Source organism: Oncorhynchus kisutch, linkage group LG23 (genome assembly GCF_002021735.2).
Source record: "Oncorhynchus kisutch isolate 150728-3 linkage group LG23, Okis_V2, whole genome shotgun sequence".
Classification (NCBI taxonomy): Eukaryota; Metazoa; Chordata; class Actinopteri; order Salmoniformes; family Salmonidae; genus Oncorhynchus; species Oncorhynchus kisutch.
This window is the reverse complement of record NC_034196.2, coordinates 48,789,791-48,797,852: the sequence shown is the minus strand read 5'-3', so window position 1 is coordinate 48,797,852 and position 8,062 is coordinate 48,789,791.

The window sequence follows — 8,062 nt, the reverse complement described above, 5'->3', positions numbered from 1 at the left end:
CATAGAGCCATGACTACATGGAACTCTATTCCACAGTATTACATCAAGCCATGACTACATGGAACTCTATTCCACAATATTACATCAAGCCATGACTACATGGAACTCTAATCCACAGTACTACATAAAGCCATGACTACATGGAACTCTAATCCACAGTACCACATAGAGCCATGACTACATGGAACTCTATTCCACAGTACTACATAGAGCCATGACTACATGGAACTCTAATCCACAGTACCACATAGAGCCATGACTACATGGAACTCTATTCCACAGTACTACATAGAGCCATGACTACATGGACCTCTATTCCACAGTACCACATAGAGCCATGACTACATGGAACTCTATTCCACAGTATTACATCAAGCCATGACTACATGGAACTCTATTCCACAGTATTACATCAAGCCATGACTACATGGAACTCTAATCCACAGTACTACATAAAGCCATGACTACATGGAACTCTAATCCACAGTACCACATAGAGCCATGACTACATGGAACTCTATTCCACAGTACTACATAGAGCCATGACTACATGGAACTCTAATCCACAGTACCACATAGAGCCATGACTACATGGAACTCTATTCCACAGTACCACATAGAGCCATGACTACATGGAACTCTATTCCACAGTACTACATAGAGCCATGACTACATGGAACTCTAATCCACAGTACCACATAGAGCCATGACTACATGGAACTCTATTCCACAGTACTACATAGAGCCATGACTACATCGACCTCTATTCCACATAAAGTAACTGACGCAGCAGTAGAATTAGATTTAAAAATACACCTTATGGAACAACGGGGACTGTGAAGAGACACACAAAGGTACAGACACATGGATTTAGTACTGTAGACATGTGGTAGTAGTAAGGGCCTGAGGGGGCACAGTCTATGAATATATTGTAATGTTTTTAAATTGTATTTCTGCCTTAATTTTGCTGTACTGTATTTATTATGGATTCCCGAGGATGTAGCCACTCTCCCTGGGTTCTGACAAAATTAAGGCACCCGATAATGGGGATCTATAATAAATACAATACAAATACCGTGGAAGGCCAAAACTCCATTCCACCAAAACAGGCTGAACTTTCAGGCGGCTTTTTCAACAGGTCTTTTAATAAAAGGAAATTATCATAATTTTCTCAATGTCACAGCGTGGAAATATATATAAAACTCAGGAAATCATGTTTTTGACTGCACTGGGCCTTTAAACTGCTTAGTGTTGTTTTGTTGTCCGACAAGAACCACCATCCGTTATGGTGTGGGCCGTACTGTCTGAAGCACCAGACAGCCAATCAGAAAGAAGAGGTAGAAACACAGGAAGTGTGATATTATTGATTAAAACAAAGTGATGTAATAAATGACACAACAACGAACTAACAATACTGAGGATCACTGCTGATGTGGACCACACGGTCAGCATTAGTAGATGGAGGCACTTCAACCCATTATGGAGAAAACAAATCTCCTTTAGGGAAACACTGGAAATAACCAGTTCTACACCTGTCTGTGAGAAGGAAAGAACGTGTAGTTTCAACACTCTGCTCTCAGGCTGCTGCTCACCACTTCCCCTGACATGACGAATAGCCTGAAAACCTGAACCAAAGGTTTTTCATTTACCAAATAATGGGAAAATGTGGGAATGGAGGATTAAAACCAAACAACAACAAACAATACATATTGAGTGTCACTAAATTACTGCAAGGAAAGGGATGTCAGTGTTCCAACCTAAAGAGAAGAAGAAGAGAGAAATGATTGAAGAACTTCAGAGCTGTTACATCAAGGGACAACTCCTTTAAGGGTCCACTGCAGCCGTCTCAACATCAAAAACAACATTTTACATAGTTGTATAGACACTGAGTGGACAAAACATTAGGAACACCTGCTCTTTCCATGACATAGACTGACCAGGTGAATCCAGGTGATCCCTTATTAAATCCACTTCAATCAGTGTAGATGAAGGGGAGGAGAAAGGTTAAATAAGAATGTTTAAGCCTTGAGACAATTGAGACATGGATTGTGTATGTGTGCCAGAGGGTGAACAGGCAAGACAAAATATTTAAGTGCCTTTGAACGGGGTATGGTAGTAGGTGCTAGGCGCACCGGTTAAATTGTGTCAAGAACTGTAACACTGCTGGGTTTTACACATTCAACATTTTCCTGTGTGTCAAGAATGGTTCACCACCTAAAGGACATCCAGCTAACTTGACACAACTGTGGGAAGCATTGTAGTCAACATGGGCCAGCATCCCTGTGGAACGCTTTCGACACCTTGTACAGTCTATGACCTGATGAATTGCGTCTCCCTTGAGGACAAAAGTGGGTGCAACTCAGTATTAGGAAGGTGTTCTTAATGTTTTGTACACTCAGTGTAAGACCAGTTCCACAGTCAACCCAGCTATGGTTGTGTTTTTCCTACAGTTCTGTATGTATGGTGTGGACATCTCAGCAGTCTATAACTCATTGTAATGGAAAACTAGGAGTCATGGTTGAACATACCTTAAAGACACAACAGCTCTATTATTCTTACATGTGTTTATATTCACTTTCTGTTTTGTGTGTATTCACTGGGGACAAGCAATTCATTTTGCTTTTACTAAATGTCATCTAAATATACAATGAAGAAAGTTAAAATGGAAAATAAAATGGTGATTTAATGTTGTACCTCCTCCCACCAGTTCGAAAAGCAACTGATTGATACTTCGACCTTCAGATAGAATGTTGTTACTTGTTCTTTCAAAGCTTCAAAGGAAGAACTGATTGAAGAAAGAAAGCACTAGGAAATAGTTGTCTTTAAGTAAGAGCTGTGTCTTTATGAAAGAGCTGTGTCTTTATGAAAGAGCTGTGTCTTTAAGAAAGAGCTGTGTCTTTATGAAAGAGCTGTGTCTTTATGAAAGAGCTGTGTCTTTATGAAAGAGCTGTGTCTTTATGAAAGAGCTGTGTCTTTATGAAAGAGCTGTGTCTTTATGAAATAGCTGTGTCTTTAAGAAAGAGCTGTGTCTTTATGAAAGAGCCGTGTCTTTATGAAAGAGCTGTGTCTTTATGTAAGCGATGTGTCTTTATGTGAGAGATGTGTCTTTACGAGAGAGCTGGGTCTTTATGTAAGATCTGTGTCTTCAAGTAAGCGCTGTGTCTTTATGTAAGCGCTGTGTCTTTATGTGAGAGCTGTGTCTTCATGAGAGAGCTGTGTCTTTATGAGAGAGCTGTGTCTTCATGTGAGAGCTGGGTCTTCATGTGAGAGCTGTGTCTTCGTGAGAGAGCTGTGTCTTCATGTGAGAGCTGGGTCTTCATGTGAGAGCTGTGTCTTTATGAGAGAGCTGTGTCTTTATGAAAGAGCTGTATCTATGTAAGCACTGTGTCTATGTTAGTGCTGTGTCTTCATGTAAGCACTATGTCTTCATGTAAGCGCTGTGTCTTTATGAAAGAGCTGTGAATTTATGTAAGAACTGTGTCTTTATGAAAGAGCTGTGTCTTTATGTAAGTGCTGTGGAGCTGGGTCTTTATGTAAGCGCTGTGTCTTCATGTGAGAGCTGTGTCTTTATGAGAGAGTTCTGTCCTTATGAAAGAGCTGTGTCTTAATGTAAGAACTGTGTCATTATGTAAGATCTGTGTCTTTATGAGAGGCTGTGTCTTCATATAAGAGAGCTGTGTCTTTTTGTAAGAGCTGTGTCTTCATGTGAGAGCTGTGTCTTTATTCGAGAGCTGTGCCTTTATGTAAGAGCTGTGTCTTCATGTATGCGATGTGTTTTTTTTGTGTTTTTTTACCTTTATTTAACCAGGCAAGTCAGTTAAGAACAAATTCTTATTTTCAATGACGGCCTGGGAACAGTGGGTTAACTGCCTGTTCAGGGGCAGAACGACAGATTTGTACCTTGTCAGCTTGGGGGTTTGAACTTGCAACCTTCCGCTCTAACCACTAGGCTACCCTGCCGCCCCTGCCGCCCCGGCTCTCACATGTCTTTATGTGAGAGCTGTGTCTTTATGTGAGAGCTGAGTCTTTATGTAAGAACTGTGTCTTTATGTATGCCCTGTGTCCCTATGTAAGAGCTGTGTCTATGTGAAAGACTTGTGTCTTTATGTAAGGGCTGTGTCTTTATGTGAGAGCTGTGTCTTCATCTGAGAGCTGTGTCTTTATGTGAGAGCTGTGTCTTCATGTGAGAGCTGTGTCTTTATGAGAGATGTGTCTTTATGTGAGAGCTGTGTCTTTATGTGAGAGCTGTGTCTTTATGTAAGAGCTGTGTCTTCATGTATGCGATGTGTCTTTATGTGAGAGCTGTGTCTTTATGTGAGAGCTGAGTCTTTATGTAAGAACTGTGTCTTTATGTGTGCCCTGTGTCCCTATGTAAGAGCTGTGTCTTTATGAAAGACTTGTGTCTTTATGTAAGAGCTGTGTCCGTGTAAGCGCTGTGTCTTCATGTAAGCGCTGTGTCTTCATGTAAGCGCTGTGTCTTTATGTAAGCGCTGTGAATTTATGTGAGAGCTGTGTCTTTATGTGAGAGCTGTGTCTTCATGTGAGAACTGTGTCTTCATGAGAGAGCTGTGTCTTTATGTGAGAGCTGTGTCTTCATCTGAGAGCTGTGTCTTCATCTGAGAGCTGTGTCTTTATGTGAGAGCTGTGTCTTCATGTGAGAGCTGTGTCTTTATGAGAGATGTGTCTTTATGTGAGAGCTGTGTCTTTATGTGAGAGCTGTGTCTTTATGTAAGAGCTGTGTCTTTATGTAAGAGGTGTGTCTTCATGTGAGATCTGTGTCTTTATGTGAAAGCTGTGTCTTCATAAAGGAGCTTTGTCTTAATGAAAGAGCTGTGTTTTCATGTGAGAGCAGTGTCTTTGTGTGAGCGCTGTGTCTTCATGTGAGAGCTGTGTCTTTATGTGAGAGCTGTGTCTTTTTGTGAGAGCTGAGTCTTTATGTGAGAGCAGTGTCTTTGTGTGAGAGCTGTGTCTTCATTTGAGAGCTGTGTCTTCATGTGAGAGCTGTGTCTTTATGTGAGAGCTGTGTCTTCATGTGGGAGCTGTTTCTTCACGTGAGAGCTGTGTGTTTATGTGAGAGCTGTGTCTTTATGCGAGAGCTGTGTATTTATGTGAGAGCTGTGTCTTTACGTGAGAGCTGTTTCTTTATGTGAGAGGTGTGTTTGAATGTGAGAGCTGTGTCTTTATGTGAGAGCTGTGTCTTTATGTGAGAGCTGTGTATTTATGTGAGAACTGTGTCTTTACGTGAGAGCTGTGTCTTTATGTGAGAGGTGTGTTTGAATGTTAGAGCTGTGTCTTTATGTGAGAGCTGTGTCTTTATGTGCGAGCTGTGTCTTTTTGTAAGAGCTGTGTCTTCATGTGAGAGCTGTTTCTTCACGTGAGAGCTGTGTGTTTATGTGAGAGCTGTGTCTTTATGCGAGGGCTGTGTCTTTATGTGAGAGCTGTGTCTTTATGTGAGAGCTGTGTCTTCATATTAGAGCTGTGTCTTTATGTGAGAGCTGTGTCTTCATGTGAGAGCTGTTTCTTCATGTGAGAGCTGTGTCTTTATGCGAGGGCTGTGTCTTTATGTGAGAGCTGTGTGTTCATGTGAGAGCTGTGTCTTTATGTGAGAGCTGGGTTTTTATGTGAGAGCTGGGTCTTCATTGTGAGAGCTGTGTCTTCATGTGAGAGCTGTGTCTTCATGTGAGAGCTGTGTCTTCATGTGAGAGCTGTGTCTTCATGTGAGAGCTGTGTCTTTATCCTGTTTGGCGTCCCGCTAGGACAACTTCCGGTTCAACTGGTCTCAAATAAAAAATAAAAAATATGTGGATATTAGACTACATAGTACATAGTACATAGTGTCTTATATCAGTTGAAAGCTTAAATTCTTGTTAGTCTATCTGCACATTTTTAAACCAAGATGGCATAGCAGTTCAGACGTCTTTTGTCCTCGTCTTGTCGTGTCCTGTATATATATATATATTTACAACTTTTTTCAAGTACATTTTTTTTTTCTCCATCAACTCATCTTCAAAACACTCTCCTGCAACCCGCCTCACCAATGTATATTTATAAAAAAAGTATTATTTACCTCAAATCTGTAATCCTCCAAGAAGCTAGCCAGAAACACCAAGAAGCTAGCCAGAAACTAGCCAGAAGCTAGCCAGGAGCTAGCCAGAAGCTAGCCCAGAAGCTAATCCAGAAGCTAATCAGAAGCTAGTTCAGAAGCTAGTTAGCTTCTTCACTGGCAAATCGTTAGGATTCAGCTAACCACGGTTTGTGGTCATCAGCTATCCTTTAGCTCGAAAAGCTATCGCCAGTTTTGTACGGCGCTTCGCGGCTCGGAACGGAACATACCGGACAAATTTTTCTCTCCATGTCCCTGGATATCAACTGCTCTCTGGACATTCATTCCCGGATCTCACAGCTAGCTAGCTGCTATCCGTGTGACTATCGGCTTTCGCCGATTCCGGAGCAAACATCAATTATTCCTGAGTTCCATCAATCACTCCTGGGCTGCAGTCACCTGCAGTCACCTATCCGGACCCGTTTTACTGCCTACGCGGAGCCCCACCGGGCCTTCACAACTGGACTGCCGACGTTACCTACCCGAAGGAGATCCGGCTGGCTCCTCCGTCACGACGTTACCTGAAAGTCCATCTGCGGCCTGCTAACCGGCTGCTATCTGAATAGACAATCGGACAATTTATTTATTTTTATTATTATTATGTTTTCTTCTTGGGCCTCTATAACTATATCTATTGTTTTTATTTTTGTTGTTGTTGTGTGATTTGGATTAATCCCCTCAAACCACACGGAACCACACTAATCTACTGACGGAACGCAAGAGGTGGCTAACAACAGACCTCCATCCTATGCTAGCCTGCTACCGATGGCCTGGCTAGCTGTCTAAATCGCCGTGACCCCCAACCAACCTCTCCACTCACTGGACCCTTTTGATCACTCGACTAAGCATGCCTCTCCTTAATGTCAACATGTCTTGTCCATTGCTGTTCTGGTTAGTGTTTATTGGCTTATTTCACTGTAGAGCCTCTAGTCCTGCTCACTATACCTTATCCAACCTATTAGTTCCACCACCCACACATGCAATGACATCTCCTGGTTTCAATGATGTTTCTAGAGACAATATCTCTCTCTTCATCACTCAATACCTAGGTTTACCTCCACTGTATTCACATCCTACCATATCTTTGTCTGTACATTATACCTTGATGCTATTTTATCGCCCCCAGAAACCTCCCTTTTTACTCTCCATTCCAGACGTTCTAGACGACCAATTCTTATTGCTTTTAGCCGCACCCTTATTCTACTCCTCCTATGTTCCTCTGACGATGTAGAGGTGAATCCAGGCCCTGCAGTGCCTAGCTCCACTCCTATTCCCCAGGTGCTCTCTTTTGACGACTTCTGTAACCGTAATAGCCTTGGTTTCATGCATGTTAATATTAGACGCCTCCTCCCTAAGTTTGTTCTATTCACTGCTTTAGCACACTCTGCCAACCCGGATGTTCTAGCTGTGTCTGAATCCTGGCTTAGGAAGAACACCAAAAATTCAGACATTTTAATTCCAAACTACAACATTTTCAGACAAGATAGAACTGCAAAAGGGGGCGGTGTTGCAATCTACTGCAAAGATAGCCTGCAGAGTTCTGTCCTACTATCCAGGTCTGTACCCAAACAATTTGAACTTCTACTTTTAAAAATCCACCTCTCTAAAAACAAGTCTCTCACCGTTGCCGCCTGCTATAGACCACCCTCTGCCCCCAGCTGTGCTCTGGACACCATATGTGAACTGATTGCCCCCCATCTATCTTCAGAGCTCGTGCTGCTAGGCGACCTAAACTGGAACATGCTTAACACCCCAGCCATCCTACAATCTAAACTTGATGCCCTAAATCTCACACAAATTATCAATGAACCTACCAGGTATCTCCCCAAAGCCTTAAACACGGGCACCCTCATAGATATCATCCTAACCAACTTCCCCTCTAAATACACCTCTGCTGTCTTCAACCAAGATCTCAGCGATCACTGCCTCATTGCCTGCATCCGTAATGGGTCAGCAGTC